At 38.0% G+C, this 18,620-nt stretch overlaps 1 protein-coding gene across 5 annotated transcripts in view; it reads right to left on the bottom strand.

Moving 5' to 3' along the window:
- FRYL (FRY like transcription coactivator) overlaps positions 1 to 18,620 on the bottom strand; it is a 302,188-nt gene that overhangs the window by 202,394 nt on the left and 81,174 nt on the right. For all 5 annotated transcript variants that reach the window (XM_062213674.1, XM_062213678.1, XM_062213676.1 and 2 more), the window contains one exon: positions 9,606 to 9,737. The gene's annotated coding sequence lies outside the window, so the exon portion shown is untranslated. The remainder of the gene's footprint in view (positions 1 to 9,605; positions 9,738 to 18,620) is intronic.

The following is an 18,620-nucleotide window of genomic DNA, read 5'->3' as shown; positions in this document are numbered from 1 at the left end:
AAGGAAGCACAAGAAAAGGTGCTGTAACTCAAGCTCCTACAAACTGTCACGTAGCTACAAGTTGCATGCTAAAACTTTTTGGAATTAAGTACAATAAAAGACATAAATCCAAATCCCTAGAATATTTTCTATGATGGAATGCCCCAAGGATACATTTCAATTAAACTGATTCATCTATCTCCAAATCAAAAATCCAAGTTTCTGTAATAACAGTCAGCTTAAAATATGTGCATAATTATATGTTAATTTAAATATTAATTATATAAGAAAAAATTTACTGGAAAAAAAATACCCAACAAACACTCAACTCTGTGTGAACTTTGTTGATTATTTTATAATCTTCAAAACAATGACAGTCTGATAGTGAAGTTAACTGGCCTACAGAGATTAAGTAGTCTGTTCTAGTTCAGCTTTGTCTCAACCAAAGCCCCAATCTCTTCTTCTCAACACTTTATGCCTCGTAGCATGCCTGTGAGTCTTCCCAAGTTGTCATGAGACCCAGGAAAGGAATGAATGCAATAAGCTTACCTATTCCAATAACTACAGCTTTAAAGTATTCCAAAGCAGCTTTTTAGTAAGGGAAACTATGTTTGTGTGAAGACATTTTGTAAGCCCAGTACTCCCTGATCCCATCTGTAGATGAAGAATCATTGACCTGCACACACTTACACAGCGAGTACAGGTGGCATGTGGGCCAAGCGGAAGTTCCATAGCAAACCAATCATTATCTGGAGCACAGGTTCTTTCAGATCACTGCCGGGCCCAACTCTGCTAGCACATTAGAACTCTAAACAATTCTCCATCTCCTTCAGTTTGTCCACACCACAAGCATTGGAGGTGTCAGAACGAAACTTCATTTCCATTTCTTCCCAGGACTCTGAACTTCTCGTAGGTAGTGTCATCTTCAAGAAAAACACTTAAATTGCTCTTTCCCCACCTTGTCCCCTTCTTAAGAGAAAGTGGCCTGCCATGCCATTGCCTAGGGTGATCCTGCTCTTCTGGGCTTAAATAATTTATCCACTGAGAGCAACGTCTCCATGAAAATAAAACTAGAAAGATCACTCGTTAAGAAGATCCAATTAGTAAGAGTGAGCATCCACCTTTCTTAACTAATCAAATATACTTGTAGATAGCAGCTTTTAAAGCTCAACGAAATGCATTCGGAAGTTTGTAACAAGCACTACATTTTGGTTTGTCCCTGTTAGTAAGTTGTGCTGAATCTCAAAAGAGATGAATACTAGTATACTATTTAGACCCTTATATACCTGGAGTCATTAACGCTTTGCAATGAAATGGAAACAAAAGCCGAATCTGCATCTCTTCACAGTTCTGTAAAAGTCATGTGAAACACAGGAATTCAAAGAATAATATCAGTTAAAATGAAAGCATCAAAAAAAGTATATGTCCTTTGATATTACAGTTAAACTGAATAGACCCATAGTCTGAAAAACTATTTCACACTTGAAGATTCAAAAAGATCAAACAACACCGCAGTGAGATAGAGTAGAAGAAGCCAATGCCTGATTTTAAAATAACAGCATGGGTATACCTCTTAGCCAAAAACTTCAAATAATTTGCTTAAGCCTTAGAGAATTTTTAAGTTTTGGGTAACAACCTATCTCACAGAGTTAGGAAGAAGACTTAAATTAACAGTTATTCAGTCAACAAGTATTTATTGAGTAACGATTACATTCCAAGCCCTGAAACACGTCAAACGAAGAAAGCAAAGCTCATACTCAGCTTACATTCTATTTGAGGGGGCAAAAGGAACATACATGTCCTTTTATTAAATCAGTTTTTAGTCAAATAAAGCAAAATCACAGAGTCCAGAACGTAAAAGGCACTCATACGTTTCTTTCATCAATAAGGTTGATATATACGGTCTTCTGCTCAATATATCATTGTCCTGTTCTTGGGGATTCTAAAAATGAGTTATGCTTGACTCCAAGTAGAATGAACAACACCAAAATCAAGGGAGATTCCATCAGAACAAAAGTAACTCAAACCTGGAGATATAACGACATTGCAGCTATCACAAAATAGTCTACAGAAGCACACATACTGTCTAATTTTTAACATCTGATTGTAGCTAACGTTCATTATTCTTCAGTAGCCTGAAAACACTGTAGCAAATTCTGAATCTGTTAAGCACATATTCTTTTCATCAACTTTTATGTCTGAAGATAAATATTACTAGAATTGGGAAATATATCTATCAGTAAAATCAATCTTTGATCACACTGTAAGGACGCTATACAAACAATATAAGGATACATAACCATGACACAAATAAGGTTACATAAAATAATATGTGATCATTTTGACTTTTTTTTTTTTTTAGTAAGGAAGTAGGTATGGCCAAAAAAAAAAAAAACAACAACCCAGTAGAGCTATATACAGTAGAGTCTCTTTACTGTAAATTGCAGCTGCTTGGCTAATCATTTAATTTAAAAGTGCCATTAAAGCAGGAATCAGAAGAAAAAAGATCAAGAGGCTCATTAAAGGTTTTATTTTAACTTAAAATGTAAAATCCATGTTTAAATCTCCAGGCTTTTGATGCTGTGCCAAAACTTTGTCTCTCAAGGTGGACTTGCTGATTATAACACCGTCTTTGTTGCCTAAAACCAAACCCACCCACACATATCAGCCAAGATTGCCAGTTTCAGTTTCTTCATAGTGGCATGGGAAGTTGAAGGATGTTAGGGCAAAATCCTTCCAATCTTGTACATTTCTCAGGCCTACGGGTAATTCAAATGCAAGTTCCTTTTACGAATTCATCTTTAAGCAGTCTGAACAAACCACTCAAAACTTTATTCACACTAAAACAACCCTTTTTTCCCAATCTCATATTTTAGCAAATTATCCAGTGTGTAGTTAAATTGCATAAGACGCACAGAGGTTTGGTTAACAACACAGACAACTCTTGAGAAGCCCACAACTCAGCCTGTCGAGAACAGTAATGGTGGGAGAGGAATTTTAAGAGTGTGTGGTATGGTACAGGCATTTGTTAATATATTTTATAGAGGAATAAAGGATATTGGCAAATCTAGTGGGCTGTTTGAAAATGTTTATAAAATTTATTAAATGTTAGGTTATTTAACATTTGAAGAAAGGTGAACATTCTGTAAGTAAACTGTACCAATTTCCTGACATCTGGCTAAACTACTGCATTATCTCTACCCCAGAACCACCAGTACTGAGTCTCAACAACTCAGTACAAGTGAATCTGACTTCCTGTTTACTGTCAATCATGTGAGTTCTACTCCTACAAATTTACCATCAAATTTTGAGATTCAAGAGGAAGACTTTGATGGGTAAATTGAAATTAAAGGATCAGATAGCTTAAAACCAGATCTCTCCATGTTAACTTCCCAAGAAGTTATTTAAATTAATTATAATAGGCATTCCCTAAAGTCCAGCCTTTTTTGAAGAGAAAAACTAGGCACGATTATTTCCTCAAAGAACTTAGAATCTCAGATATTTCAACAGATATCAGATTCTTCACTACTCCATGATTTTGTTTTGTTTCGATCTTGATTGGTAAAAAAGATATATACTTAGTAATTTTTTGTTTATTTTCATTTTATTTGAAAAGCAGAGAGAGAGAGAGAGAGAGAGAGAGAAGGTGATCTTCCATCCACTGTTTCATTCATCAAATGCCTGCAAAAGCCAGTGCTGACACAGGTCAAAGCTAGGATCCCAGAACTCTACCTTGTCTCCCACATAGATGACAGGGACCCAAGTACTTGAGCCATCATCTGCCACCTGCTGTGCTATCAGGAAGCTGGACTGGAAGCAGAAGAGCTGTGACTTGAACCGGGTGTTCCAATATGGGATGATACCCAAGCAGCAGCCTAACTGGTACAGCAAATGCACAGCTCCAGAAAATTCTTACTCATTAAACTGAGTGCTTATATTTGCAGATTAACATAAATTATAAAATCTGATTAACTTTGTAATATGTGCGTTCTATTTAAAAGAGTACAAGGAAGTCTTAACAAAAAAGTTCAAAGGTAAAAATAAGAAACCATATAAATGAACATCACATATTACACTTAGATACCAAGTCCAACCACATACTTTGTGGTACAGTGAAGAAAACTAAATGATTCAAGACTGAAAGTAAAAAGTAAATTTCCCGTGGCTTAAGTGGTAGCACGTACTCATACTTCCACTTATGCATATATCTACTCTTGAACACAAAACTAAGGGAAGCTGACTGATCTATAAATTTTAACTGAAATTAAGGGGCACTGATTTACCAGCAGCCTCGCCTCCACTTTACCCTCTTCCATGAGTGAAGACTACAAAAAACTGATGACTTTTAAACAATAGCACATCATGGATATTGATATATTTGTATTTATCTTCAAAACTTAAAAAGTCCTTCATTCTTTTACATAATTAATATTTTTAGAATATGGTTTTTCATAAATATGATCCTATCTTTTAAGTTGACATAAAACAGTGTTAAGGAGAATACAAAGAAATAGAACTCTTGAATATTCTGCCCTGGGGAGCTTATATTGAGAAACTTTTGGAGGTACAAATGGCATTGTCAATCAAAATTTAAAAATTACATAGGATTTTATGCAAAGAGTCATCATCCAAAGGTATAAAGTGACACATAAATGAATATTAATCACAGAATTGTCTTTAATAACTAAAAATTTAAGTCATTCTGCATGTTCATCAATAAGAGAGAAATTGAATAAATCATTATATCCATATAATGGAGCACTTCTCAAATGAAACAGACAGATGCCTATGACGTATCAAACGAAAAGGCAAGTATCAGAGCAATTTGGGCAATGAATCTCATTTTTAAATTCTACTAATAAAAATGCATCTGAGGTCGGCGCCGTGGCTTAACAGGCTAATCCTCCGCCTTGCGGCGCCGGCACACCGGGTTCTAGTCCCGGTTGGGGCGCCGGATTCTATCCTGGTTGCCCCTCTTCCAGGCCAGCTCTCTACTATGGCCTGGGAAGGCAGTGGAGGATGGCCCAAGTCCTTGGGCCCTGCACCTGCATAGGAGACCAGGAGAAGCACCTGGCTCCTGGCTTCGGATCAGCGCGATGCGCCGGCCGCAGCAGCCATTGGAGGGTGAACCAACGGCAAAAAGGAAGACCTTTCTCTCTATCTCTCTCCCTCACTATCCACTCTGCCTGTCAAAAAAAAAAAAAATGCATCTGAGCAAGTTTAAATGTATGCGCATATTAAAATATAATATACATCATCCTTACAAAGACTTTGCATAAACTCATATCCACTAACTACCACATTAATTTATATAAAAGCTATTTACTACCTAAATACAAAAATTCATAATTATGCAAGACCATTTTAAAGCATTTTAATCAGAAAATGAAAATAAAATTAATGGATTTTAAAATTAAAGCATCTAATGGATTTTCCTTTCTTCCAATATTTGCTACTCATGGTATACAAAACTGATACTTTTCCTAAAACATATTCAATATCATCCTCTCAAACTATAAAGGGTATTAAATTCAACTTTGGAGGATTACATGTAACAGAACTAGTATAACACAAAATCATCATCATCACATTCAAAGATCTGACCTTGTAATATTTAATCCCGAATATTCACTGCATTTGGGACAATGAAATAGAAAAGTTCAGTGATTTCTAATGAAATAGATAAAATTCAGTATCTTATTTCTGTTTACTTATCCTACAGGCTGTAACCATATTTTCTCACTAAGATTTTTTCTCAAAATATTTTCTAAAAATTATCAAAACAGTTAACTTGGGCTATGGCGTAGTAAATTAAGCATCCACTTGTGGTGCCGACATCCTATATGGGCTGCTCCTCTTCCAATGGCCTGGGAAGGCAGTGAAGAATGACCTAAGTGCTTGGGCCCCTGCACTCACATGGGAGACCTGGAGGAAGCTCCTGGCTCCTGGCCCCTTCAGCTGTTGTGGCCATTTAGGGAATGAACTAGCAGATGGGAGACCTCTCTCTCTGTCTCTCCCTAGCTCTGTAACTCTGCCTCTCAAATAAATGAATCTTTAAAAAAAAAAAAAATCTGCTAACTTTATAATGCCTTTATCTTGATTTGTAGCATGTATCTGAACATAAAACTTTTAATATTAAAAAATAGGCCAAGAAGTTAATTTATTAAACATTTCTACCATTTAAACTCAATTTTCCAAATAAAGATTTATACTCACTAGAATTTATTCATAACTTTTTTTTTGACAGGGAGAGTTAGACAGTGAGAGAGAGAGAGACAGAGAGAAAGGTCTTCCTTCTGTTGGTTCTATCCATAACTTTTAAACTTGATTTTCTAAATAAAAATTTGTGCTAAAATTTATACTTATGAAAAGTAATTTTACTTTCCTAAAATGCTTTTTAAAAGAATTAAAAGTAATACATTTTCACTTTACCCAGCTGTTGATGTCGGCATTTTTCATAATGACTGTGACAGACATTGATTCCATCTTGCTCATTCATTGTCTTCTCGGATGAAAGTAAGCTAAGACGCTTCATTTTAAGTAATCTCGGGGAACTTTCCCGAATACTGTCTCTAGTATCCAAAACCACATCTCCCGAAAGAATGGGAGGAACAACTCTCTTAAGAAAATCCATTTTAAAGTTCTTCTACATTACTAGACCCACAAGCACACAGAAAAGTACCTGCGCCAGTTTCCTTGATGAAAGTGAAGGCACACTATTTGTGTGAAAGAGCAAAGAAACGTCACGTGCAATCAGGCGGTGCTAAAGCCCAGTAGGTCAACTGCCAGCTGTTTGGAAGCTGATTTTCAGGACATTTACTGTTCATACTGATAACAAACTAAACAGCTATAGACCATGAAACTGCACTTCATGTGTACATACTCATGTACATGTACAATGGGTGTTAACAGCAATATCGGGGCCATAAAATGTTTAGCATCCATCTAGTTTAATATTTAGACTTTGAAAACATTCACTGTGATAATGTAAAGAGCAATTACTTCAGTCTCAGGTGTGTCCTCCTTTTAAATAAACTTACAGCTGAAGTGTGAAACAGTACCTTGTTTTCAAAAGATAATTCTTATCATTTTAAAAATTCACCAAGAGACCTCAGGAACATCAACCTTTATAGAACTTTATACTGTGTGATGAATATTTCAATGTACCAGTTTTTCAAAAATTACTTGAGAGGCATTAGGGGTGCCCGTCACATGGAACTCCCATCCAAATATCTGCAACAGCCAGGGCCAGGCTAGGCCAAAGCCAGGAGGCATGAACTCAATCCAGCTTTAACACACAGGTGGCAGAAATCCAATTACCTGGGCCATCAATGCTGCCTCCCCCGGTGTGCGTTAGCAAAGAGCTGGAACCAGCAGCGGAACCCTGGCACTCCAGTGTGGGACCCAGACATCCTAACCTGCATCTTAACCACCAGGTTAAATGTCCACTCAATGTATTTTTTAATTTTCATTTATTTTATTTAGATGAAAGGCAGAGAGACAGAAATCTCCCATCTACTGGTTCATTCTCTAGATGCTCGCAACATCCAGGGCTCGGTCAAGTGGAAGCTGGGAATCCAATCCATTGTGGACTGTCCCCAACCACTTCAGCTATCATGCATTGCTTCCCAGGGTGTGCATGGACAAGAAGATGGAAGGGACAACAAAGCCGGAACCCAAACCCAGGCAGTCTGATATGGGATGTGGAAATCCCAAGCAGTGTCTTAACCACTGCACCCAATGCCCAACCCTCCAAAGTACTTTTAAACTAAGTAAAATAAAATAAAAATTCAATCATGTTTATAATTAGTACTGGTGGAAACCTTGACATGAATCTCTCTCTCTCTCTCTCCCTCTCTCTCTGTCTCTCTCTCTCTCTCTCACACACACACACACACAAAACCTGGTAATTTAAAATAGATGTATCTAAGAACATAAAGCTGAAGAATTTAAAGCATAAATATTTAAAAACCAATAAATGCAGTAATCAACATTTTATAAATTATTTCCAAACCACCTGAGTACTTTACTAATATTTTAAAACAGCAAAAGTGAGCTGATCCTACTACGTTAATATAATCCAGAAATATGACAAAACAGGGTGCCTGCAAAAGCCTCTGCAAACTGAAACTACGTATCTTCCTTCCTTTGCCTGCCCTCTGGTGGGGGTGAGTGAGCAAAAAAGAACTGAAGAAAAAGTAAAATTCTTAAGTTATCATATTTATAACTTCTAGAATATACGTATTTATACTAATTTTAAAAATCTGATTCACTCAAAACATAAACACAATTTCATTCTTCCCATACTCAACATGAAGAAAATGATTTACCTAACATTTCAAAAGATTAAGCAAAAAATGGGCTATATGGGTCTCAGGAAAAAATGGTTGTAACAGAAAACCAAGTAAATGGTTGGTTCTGAATTATTCAGCCTTTAGTCCTTATTTTTCTACCACATTACTTATGAACTCAGCTACTCCCCTGTTCATTCGTTTAAAAGATATTGAAGGTCCTTTATGTGTAAAGCCTTAAAATAGTATTACAGTTTAAAGAAGATTTAAAGGATTTATTAATGCAAATCCTGTCTCAGAGGACTCCAACAGCAAAAAGGAGGAAAAACAACAAAGTAAAATAAAATATTTAAATTTCAAGCCAAGACTATACCTAATAGAAGAAAACACTGACTTTAATGCTTCTAAGTAGATTCTATCAGGGCCAAAGTGAACTAAATTACCAACAGAACAATAACTGGTTAGAACCATAAACTCTGTATCTTAATAAGCTTATCTTAATAAGTATGACTGTTTTCTGGGTGTTTTGTCTCTTTGTCAGTCTTTTAAAGATATGACCTCTGTTCTTTATATTATATGTCTGTGGTTTTTTCAGGTCTCTCTGCGCCTCTTCCTTATCTATGGAACCCAGAAACGTGGTGGCATATAGCACATGCTAAGTGCAGAGAAGTCATCTTGCTTGTTCAAGATACACAAGACAGCCAGCTGTGTCACGATCGGCCTCACTGTTGTCTGTTGTAAACTTTCAGCTGGAGAAAGGAAAGCACTGAGATGAAGGGGGCAAGAACTAGGGGCTATGGATGAGACCACAGATTTCATTCATTCAACAAATACTTGCTGAGCAGTTTCTGTATCGATCTTTGCAGAATACAAAAGCATTGAAGATATGTCTCTATACCCAAGAAACTTACTAATTATGAAGGGAAATAAATGTATAGCTACAATACTTCCTGTAGGCTTGACCAAAGCTGCAGTCCATTTCCTCTGCCAATCTGCTTCCCACACTCCTCTCTTTATGGGTGCCAATCCCTAATAAGTCTGTAAACTACACTCCTTTTCAGCACCAGTTTCTGGAAGACTCACCCTGAGTTATAAAGCAAGAGAAGAGGGAAAACACAGCATTCTAATGACAACTGTATCCATTACTAACTGAATCTGCGAGGAAGAAATGTATATACACGTTATTTCTAAGCATTTTGGTTGAATATTACAACTCTGAACTCCTGGTATAATAAATTAAGAGACCAGGAACTTAGAAGCCGGTAGCTAAAATACATTTAAAAATCTATCAAATCTCAATATCTCTAGTCCTTAGAATGTTTACTATAACCTTACCTTATCACGTGTGACAGTAATTTCTTGGTGGTAATTTGGATCATCTAATCCTGACTGTGCAACTCTTGAGTAGTTGTGAGAATGAAGCATTTAGGTGTTAATCATCCAAGATTCAAACAAATGGCTTCAGCTCTGAAGAAAAACAAAATACATTAAACATTAGGTGTGTTTACAATATGCCCATTTACTTCTGAATGTATTATATACCACTGTCGTTTTGTGCAGCAGTTAGACTCTTTCAATAATGTCACATTACATTTTTGCTTTATTATGTAAAACTTCAAACTAAAACAAAACTATTGAGAGTAATGTCATACGGCACTCCCCCCTTATTCATAGCTTCTATAATTAACTCATGGCAAATTATGTTCATTTATGCTTTATCCATCCCTTCAGCTCCTACCCCCACCTTCTGGATTATTCTGAAGCAAACTCCAGACATCTCATTTCATCTGTAGATAATTCAGTATGTATCTCTGAAATAAGGATTTACCTTTTAAACATAAGCCAGTATCATTATAATACTTATATTAATATAATAAATTCTTTATAACATCAACTACCAATCAATGTTCAAATTTTCTCAGTTGTCTCATAACTGTCTTTTTAAAAAATCTGTTCTGGGGCCAGCGCTGTGGCGCAGTGGGCTAAGCCTCCACCTGTGGCACCAGCATCCCTTATGGGCGCAGGTTTGAGACCTGGTTGCTCCACTTGCAATCCAGTTCTCTACTATGTTCTGTGAAAGCAGTGGAAGATAGTCCAAGTGGTTGGGGCCCTGCACATGCATGGGAGAGCCAGAAAAAGCTCCTGGCTCCTGGCTTCAGATTGGCTTAGCTCCAGCCGTTGCACCCATCTGGGGAGTAAACTAGTGGATGGAAGATTTCTTTCTGCCTCGATTTCCCTATAACTCTGCCCTTCAAATAAATAATAAATCTTTAAAAATAAAATTTGTTCTAATTTAAATGTAAACAAAATCCATGCAGGCAATGGTAATTGTATCCCTTAAATTTTTTGAATCTCTACTTATCTTTCTCCCTTTCATCTATTTGTAGTAACAAGTAATGCTTTTACTAGCCAATGAGTGAACTAATACATCAACACCTTAATTATTCAATAATACATTTAATTACTTTTCACTAAAATGAATACAGATTTGCAAAACAGGTCATATATCTAGTAGGCCTAATATTTATCCCATCTACAGATAATGTCTGGAATGCACATTTTCCAAAGTCTAATTATAACAACTCTAAGGGGGTCATGGACTGTGAACTACTGTACCATATCCATAATATTTTGATGGTTACTAAGAATAAAGCAAATGACCACAGGGTGTTGTCCTTTTACCATTTGTAAGGACTCAATGTGTAATCATGCTCATTCCATGTTTTATTACCATTAAAGGTCTTGGCATTTTTCAAAAGTTATATAAGCCCAATGTTAAATCTGAAATTGAAACTCAAAATAGCCTCATTTAAAATCATAATCAGCTTCTGGGTTCTTTCCTGTTTAACAGAAAGGATTCTAAAATATTAATTTCAATGCTTAAAATTCTTGATTTGAAATTCCTTTCGCCTTGTTAGAAAAATAACATTCCATATACTCAAAGGTAAAATCAACTAAATCAGGACTAAAACAAAATCTTCAAAGCCAAAAAACTGGTAAATATGAATAAAACACAACTTCACTTAAAATTGCTCATAATCAGCATCATTCAGATTTGCTAGAATTTTTGATTGGGCCATCAAATATTTCTGAATCTGTTAACAACATGAAAACTACAGTTCTGTCCTAACGCTTGATACTTTCCTTATCTTAGGTGTATAGAATCATTTCTCACTTGTAGCAAATAAAACTTAAGTGACAAATATTGGAAAATATTTACTGGGGTTTAAACCACTTAGCACTTTTTCTTTTAAGAGTAAGTCACAAATCCAAATCACTAGTGGAGTACACAGCAGTTTTAGGAATCTGCAACAACTCCATTTAGGATTGATTTGTACCACAAGGTCTCGGTCTTTCATTCTGCTTCACTTTTTAATAACTTCCTGTTCAGGAACAGCAAGTTTCAATGCTATACTTTTCATGTTTACTCTTCCTGTAACCACACTGTCACAGCACTGTCATGTTAAGTCTTCCCAATGTTTGTCTAGAATCTTTCAATACCTCCTCAATAGACACACAATCTTCCTATTTTCAACTTTTCATTTTTAATAAAATAAACACATCTTTTTGTTATCCTAGAAAACATTTAGTTTATTATTTTTCCGGCTTTCTTTATAGGCTTTAAAAATCTTTAAGCAGGGTTGGGATTTGGAGAGTTTGTTTTCTAGAGTTTGTTGTTGGTTTGCTTTCTTGCATGTCAATGGCTTTTTCATCTTATCTTTATATATCTTATTTAACATAAGACATACTCTTATTTTAATTTTGCTTGATTTTAAGAATGTTTTTTAATATGTAGCAAGAGTAATTTTTACTACTATTTTTATGATACTGTCTTTAAGACAGTGAAGGTTAGAGGGGTTAGGTATACGGTCATGTTGTACACATGATCAATGCTGTTATTTCTTACTTAAAAATAAAAAGGTCAAACAAGCAAGGAGGCCAGCCGGTATTTAACAACACTGAGCAGAAAACTGCAAACAGGCAAATAGCACAAGCTTTACAGGGCAAGAATTTCACCTGTAGGAAAAGGGCAACAAATAAAGAGACTTGTGACCCAGTTTTGGTACTTGGAAGGACCTCAGGGCAAATGAGGCCCTCCAGGGAGAACCTTGTTTCATTTTAGTCCAGAAAGTAAAAGAGAAAATTGAATGAGTGTTTACATAACACATTAACTTAATTTCCTTTTTAAACAGAATTTTGGGAATAATTAACACAAGCAATGCCACAAATTTAATTATCCTAAGTTTAGTGAGATGTTTGATGTGTGTGTCTCTGATACAAGTTAACACAGCAAATAATCTCAAGCTAACAGAGCAAAAAGGAAGAGCAAATGAATCTCAGTGGTGTTCATTATAGTATTCTCAGTCCTAGTATGTGTGCTTGCAATTCGTCATAGTTTCAAGAAGAGAACAAGGAAGTGGTGGTGCCTAGCACAAAGTAAATTTGCCCTCAATGAAAAGAACAACTTAATTACTATACAAGTTAAGAAAAGTCTGCTTCATAAAATAAGAGTCCCTACTCTTTGAGCTTTGAGGCAAAAGTGGTCAGGAATGCTAACATTCGAATGTTAGCATAGGGTGTTACCCGCACTGGATAAAAAGATTAGGGTAAATTGCTTCAAAAATTCCAACTCAAAACTCTCAATTTGACTTCACAATATACTTTATATTATACTTGACTACTAGAACATGGTTAAGCTACCCCCTGCAATGCCAGCATACAATATTGGTGCCAATTCCAGTCTCCGCAGCTCCACTTACAATCCAGCTCATTGCTAATAATGTGCCTGGGAAAGCAATGAAAGATGGCTCAAGTACTTGGGCCCCTGCAGCCACGTGGAATACATGGATGAAGCTTCTGACTCCAGGCTTCTGCCTAGCCCAGCACTGGATGTTGTGGCCATTTTGGGAGTGAACCATCAGATGAAAGATAGCTCTCCTCTGTCTCTCCCTCTATCTTTGTAACTGTCTTCCAAAAAAAAAAAAAAGAAAAGAAAAGATATAATAAATTTTAAAAAATAATAAATTTTATATAAGTACACACACACACACACATATATTCTGAAAGCTTACAAGGCTTCTTAAAGTGAAGGAAAAGACCAAAACGATGCAAGACCAGAAAGCCTCTTCGGAGAATGAAATGGTTTTCGGATGAGTTTTAAATGATCATACCTCCTATCTGTGACACCAACATAATTATGGAAAACACAAAAGGCAATAATTTTTAATATCCCAAAGACTGTAGTAAAACATGACAAGTCTACTCAGAAATAATCCAGTGCAGACAGCTAGCAATTAATCAAATATCTTTTATGACAGGTAAAAAATTACTAAGGTAAAAAATTTTGTGGTCATCCCTCTAATTACCAAGGAAAATTCATAATTCATGTAAAATTAAAGTGGTTCTATCACACTTCAATTTTTAAGAAATTCACCTTTTCTATTGTTTTTACAATACTGTAATATTTACAATTTATTTATTTATTTATTTATTTATTTGACAGATAAAGATAGACAGTGAGAGAGACAGAGAGAAAGGTCATTCTTCCGTTGGTTCACTCTCCAAATGGCAGCAATGGCCGGAGCTATGCTGATCCGAAGCCAGGAGCCAGGAATCTCTTCCTGGTCTCCCATGCGGGTGCAGGACCCAAGCACCTGGGCCATCCTCCACTGCCTTCCCAGACCACAGCAGAGAGCTGGACTGGAAGAGGAGCAACCGGGACTAGAACCCCATGCCTATATGGGATGCCGGCGCTGCAGGCGGAGGATTGACCAAGTGAACCATGGCGCCGGCCCCAATATTTACAATTTTTAAAAATGGACTTGCATTTTACTCATCCCTCAGTCTTTCTTTTTAACCTTCTTGCAAATTTTAATTTTAAAGAGCATAGAAACATATTATGCTGACTAATGTATAGTATATTCTGTGACCTGCTAAAAATGCTGTATAATGATACTGAGCTACAGGAATTAGACTTCACTGCAAAAATCTAGATCTCTTGCTGATAAAGCAATGTTCTCTACAGGTAAAGTTGTCAAACTTTTGTTGATTCTTGCATTTCCAGCCAGAATTGCAGTTGTTGCCATCATAATCTATCTAATGAAAACAATCAGCAAATTTTCCATTCACAATTTTTAAGAGAAAGTTTTCTGTAAGATTTCATTCATTTGATCAAGTGAAAATACAACCACAGTACATTTTCTTTTCTACTGGTAACTGAATAGATATTGTAAAAAAAATTTTTGAAGTGTTACTTATTTGAGAGGCAGAGAGAAAGAAACAGAGAAAGGAAGACAAAGAAAGCGTGCCACCATTCAGTAGTTCACTTTCCAAATCCCCACCAATGGCCAGGAGCAGGCCAACTGCACACAAGAGACAGGTCTCCCCCATAGATGGTAGGAATCCATCACTGCTCTCTCTCAGGGTGCAGATTAGCAGGAAGCTGGGTTAGAAACCACAGCCAGGTATGGAACCCAGGCACTCTGATACAGGACACAAACTTGGATAACACGGCACAGACTCTGAGACAAGACTCAGGTGCCTTAGCTGCTAAGCCAAATGCCTGCCCCTACATATATTTTTTTTAAGATTTATTTTCTTTACTTGAAATACAGAGTTACAGAAAGAGGTAGAGACAGAGAAAGAGGTCTCCCATCCCCTGGTTCACTCCCTAGGTGGCCACAACAGCCTGAGCTGTGCAGATCCAAAGCCAGGAGCCAGGAGCTTCTTCCGGGTCTCCCACGTGGGTACAAGGGACTTGGGCCATCCTCCACTGCTTTCCCAGGCCATAGCAGAGAGCTGGATCGGAAGTGGAGCAGCCGGGACTAGAACTAGCGCCCACATGGGATGCTGACGCTTCAGGCAAGGGCTTTAATCGGCTGTGCCACAGCACCAGCCCCTACCCCTACATATTTTTAGAATAATTATCCTATGCTATTTCCATGTTGGCATTAAGAAATACAATGAAATTCAACCAAAAATTCATCATACAAATGTTCTCCATGCTACCTACCCATCCGTAATTAAGCACTAAGATAAAAACTTTAGACAAAAGTAGAAATAGCCCATTAAGACACATCTGGAATGTACCTTCAGTCCATAAATCTGGAATGTACATTGGCCCCTAACTTCTAAAAGCCCATTACTACACCTATACTATACATAAATTTACAGAAATAATACATTCAACAAATATGCAGTGGGCAGAATGATCTGTCAAGAACCAAGGACACAAACAGTACTTTATATTTTGTGTGACTGTGTGGTTGCAAACTGTTGAAATCTTTACTTAGTATATACTGAGTTGATCTTCTGTATATAAAGAGAATTAAAAATGAATCTTAATGAAGAATGGGATGGGAGAGGGAGCAGGAGATGGGATGGTTTGCGGGTGGGAGGGAGGTTATGGGGAGGAAAATCGTTATAATCTAGAAGTTGTACTTTTGAAATTTTTATTTATTAAATAAAAGTTTAAAAAAAAGGAACCAAGGACAAAAGAATAAATATAACAAACAAACAGCCCTAACCTTGTGGAGCTGACATTTTTGTGAGAGTTTAAGTCTTCTGGTATCATTTCTTTGTAAGACTTAAAAACAATGGAAACCGGCCGGCGCCGTGGCTCAACAGGCTAATCCTCCGCCTTGCGGCGCCGGCACACAGGGTTCTAGTCCCGGTCGGGGCACCGATCCTGTCCCGGTTGCCCCTCTTCCAGGCCAGCTCTCTGCTGTGGCCAGGGAGTGCAGTGGAGGATGGCCCAAGTGTTTGGGCTCTGCACCCCATGGGAGACCAGGATAAGCACCTGGCTCCTGCCATCGGATCAGCGCGGTGCGCCGGCCGCAGCGCGCTACCGCGGCGGCCATTGGAGGGTGAACCAACGGCCAGGGAAGACCTTTCTCTCTGTCTCTCTCTCTCTCACTGTCCACTCTGCCTGTCAAAAAAAAAAAAAAACAATGGAAACCACTCCTTCCAAAATGTACATTCATCTGACTGTCCAGTTATAAACCCTCATAATCCAACCATTAATTATAGATTAAGAGCCTGTAATAAGGGGCAGGCACTGTGGCATAGCAGTTAAAGCCGCCACCTACAGTGCCGGCATCCCATATGGGCGCTGGTTTGAATCCCGGCTGCTCCACTTCCCATCCATCTCCCTGCTATGGCCTGGGAAAGAAGCAGAAGATGGCTCAAGTCCTTGGGGCCCTGCACCCATGTGGGAGAACCGGAGGAAGCTCCTGGCTTCAGATCGGCGCAGCTCCTGCCATTGCAGCCAATGGCCATGTGGGGAGTGAACCATCAGATGGAAGACTTCTCTCTCTCTACCTCTACCTCTGCCTCTCTCTAACTCTGCCTTTCAAATAAATAAATAATTTTTTTTAAAAAGCCTGTGAAAACCTCAGAAGCCTAGAAAAGAAAGCTGCATATTAGAAAAATTAATTTTTTTTTAAAAAAGAGCCTCTTGGCCGGCGCCGCGGCTCACTAGACTAATCCTCCGCCTTGCGGTGCCGGCACACTGGGTTCTAGTCCCGGTCGGGGCACCGATCCTGTCCCGGTTGCCCCTCTTCCAGGCCAGCTCTCTGCTGTGGCCAGGGAGTGCAGTGGAGGATGGCCCAGGTCCTTGGGCCCTGCACCCCATGGGAGACCAGGAGAAGCACCTGGCTCCTGCCATCGGATCAGCACGGTGCGCTGGCCGCAGTGCACCGGCCGCAGCGCGCCTACCGCGGCGGCCATTGGAGGGTGAACCAACGGCAAAAAGGAAGACCTTTCTCTCTGTCTCTCTCTCTCTCTCACTGTCCACTCTGCCTGTCAAAAAAAAAAAAAAAAAAAAAAAAGAGCCTCTGATAAAAATCTTCCTGGCACTTATTTTCTATCTCTAAGGTTTACAAGATAGTTTTACAATTTGACCATTCATATTATGAGAAGTAGGACTTCCTTTTCTCATTAATGTACTTAAGAGTCTTTGAATTTCAGTACAGCAGCATGTTGGTATGCTCACAACCCATATCCCATACCGGCTATTCTATTTCTGATCCAGCTTCCTGCTCATGTGCCTAGGAGGCAGTAGATGACCATTCAAGAGCTTGAACAACTTCTTTCTACTCATGAGGGAATTCTGGGAATTCCCCACAGATGAGAATTCTGGGCTCCTGGTTTTAGCTTGCTCAGCCCTGGCTCTTGCAGGCATTTGGGGAGTGAATCAGTGGGAAAAAATTAACTAACTCTAACTCTCTCTCTCTCTCTCTCTCTGTTGCTCTGCTATCAAATAGATGAAAATAAATAAATAAATAAATGACCAAAAAAAACCACTGCGACCTAGATATTATCTCAAATTTTTAAAAAAAATTCTGTTGCTATTTGTCACATAAAGAAAATATATGACTCCCATAGAAAAAAAACCTTTTTCACTTAAAAATTTAACATCTAAAATACTTTTTTTTAAGATTTATTTTATTTATTCAAAATAGTTAAAGAGAGAGGTAGAGACAGAGAGAGAAGTCTTTCATCCAATGGTTCACTCCCCAGATGGCTGCAAAGGCCGGAGCTGCGCTGAGCCGAAGCCAGGAATCAAGAGCTTCTTCCTGGTCTCTCACATGGATGCAGAGCCCCAAGCACTTGGGCCATCTTCTACTGCTTTCCCAGGCCATAGCAGAAAGCTGGATTGGAAGAGGAGCAGCTGGGACTAGAACCAGTGCCCATATGGGATGCCAGTGCTTCAGGCCAGGGCTTTAACCCACTGTGCCACAGCATCGGCCCCTCTAAAATACTTTCAAGGATCATTACAGTGTCTACTTAATATGTTACACTTGGATACCTACAGTTTAAAAAAATTATAATAGAAATTTCCCTAAATAATTATGATCCTATGAGCCAATAAGACAAAATATTGCAGACAATTAATAAACTTGATAGTCATATTTTATGTTTTGATATAATATTTTGTAACCAGATTTTAAGTTAGAGAAAAATGGCTAAGTAAATATAAAGTGTTACCATTTAAACTCTGAAGTTTCTCATTTCTCTTTTTGTCTGTGTTTGCCATCTCCAGCAAGCTTAGAGAAGGTCAATTTCTATAAAAGAAACTAAGAAAGCACAAATTCCCACTGATAATTTGAATGACCTATTTCTCCCAAATTTATAGCCCCAAAACGACTTTTCTAAATTTATAGAAGTATGAGCATTTGTCATCTGCAATGTTAGAAACTGTATCAAAAGCCTTTAAGGGGCCAGCACTGTGGCTCGGCAGGTTAAAGCCCTGGCCTGCAGCGCCAGTATCCCCCACGGGAGTCAGTTCAGGTCCTGCTGCTCCACTTCTGATCCAGCTCCCTACTGATGGCCTGGGAAGACAGTAGAAGA

The sequence above is a fragment of the Lepus europaeus genome, chromosome 16 (assembly GCF_033115175.1).
Source record: "Lepus europaeus isolate LE1 chromosome 16, mLepTim1.pri, whole genome shotgun sequence".
In the NCBI taxonomy this organism is placed as follows: Eukaryota; Metazoa; Chordata; class Mammalia; order Lagomorpha; family Leporidae; genus Lepus; species Lepus europaeus.
Note: the sequence above shows the minus strand (reverse complement) of the source record. Positions and strands in the feature narration are given on the sequence as shown.